This window comes from Manis pentadactyla, chromosome 11, assembly GCF_030020395.1.
Source record: "Manis pentadactyla isolate mManPen7 chromosome 11, mManPen7.hap1, whole genome shotgun sequence".
In the NCBI taxonomy this organism is placed as follows: Eukaryota; Metazoa; Chordata; class Mammalia; order Pholidota; family Manidae; genus Manis; species Manis pentadactyla.
The window spans coordinates 71569593-71570651 of record NC_080029.1 but is presented as its reverse complement, the minus strand read 5'-3'; the positions used below and the strand labels follow the sequence as shown (position 1 = coordinate 71570651).

At 29.6% G+C, this 1059-nt stretch overlaps 1 non-coding gene across 1 annotated transcript; it reads right to left on the bottom strand.

Moving 5' to 3' along the window:
• Positions 1 to 622: 622 nt before the first annotated feature.
• On the bottom strand, positions 623 to 728 carry LOC118929186 (U6 spliceosomal RNA). Its single transcript, XR_005031505.1, has one exon. It is a non-coding gene; the product is annotated as a U6 spliceosomal RNA (small nuclear RNA).
• Positions 729 to 1059: the final 331 nt, after the last annotated feature.

Here is a 1059-nt window from a genome sequence, read left to right as displayed (position 1 = left end):
TTGCCTTCAAAACAATAGAATTAGTGGCTGTTTGAAAAAAATTAGTAGAAAGTTTGAAAGATAAAGTAGGGGAAACTAAAAAGTAGGAAAAAAGGCAAAGAGATGAAAAGTAGCGGAGGAAAGATACATGTTTAAATGTTTTCTAATAAAAGTTCTAGAATGTCAGGGAAAATGGAGTGGGGATAAACTAAAAAAATTCATCAAAGTTCCTGTAATGGTAACCATGATTCCATATTGAAAAGGCATTCACCAACTACTAGCCCAATGAATTAAAATAGTCCCAGCCAATGTATAGCATTGTTATGTAGATTTGTAATCCCGAAATAAGGATAAAAAGTTTCAGAGAGAAAAAAAAACACCCAAACAAAGGATTATGTGATTATAGAATACCAGCAATACAGAGAAAAATATAAAATATTTCTGAAGGATAATTTCTAAAAAACATTTATAATGAGTGATTTAAAAATTATAAAATTACAAAAACATTTAAAATATACCCATATTTGTAAGTTGTTGTCATAACATATGCCTCTAAAAATGTATAAAGATTTTTTTTCATGCTAAGGAACAAGATGTTACATAGTTTGTGTGTGTGTGTGTGTGTGTGTGTGTGTGTGTGTGTGTGTGTGTGTAACACTTCAAGAATTTGATGTCATCCTTGAGCAGGTGACATGCTAATCTTCTCTGTATCATTCCAGTTTTAGTATATGTGCCCATGAAGGGAGTACTACTATAAGTTTTTGATTAATATGAGTACTAATAACTGAGTAAATAAATAATTATTTTAAGTGTTGCAAATAGTAGCCACTTACTACTTCAATAGGAGAGATGACAAATCTTTCTAATCACTAACTATCCTGTGCTGGAGTTGAGAACACTAGAAAATAAAATGTTGGTATATTGACAATTTTTGAATGTTAAATGTTTTACAAAATATTAAACTTCTTAATTTTAAAAATATTAACTGTGAAAATTTATCATTTTGATCACTGAAGCACATGATAGTGACTGGATATTGTCCCTGATAATCATGGGTTTCTAAATAACAGTGAAATATAC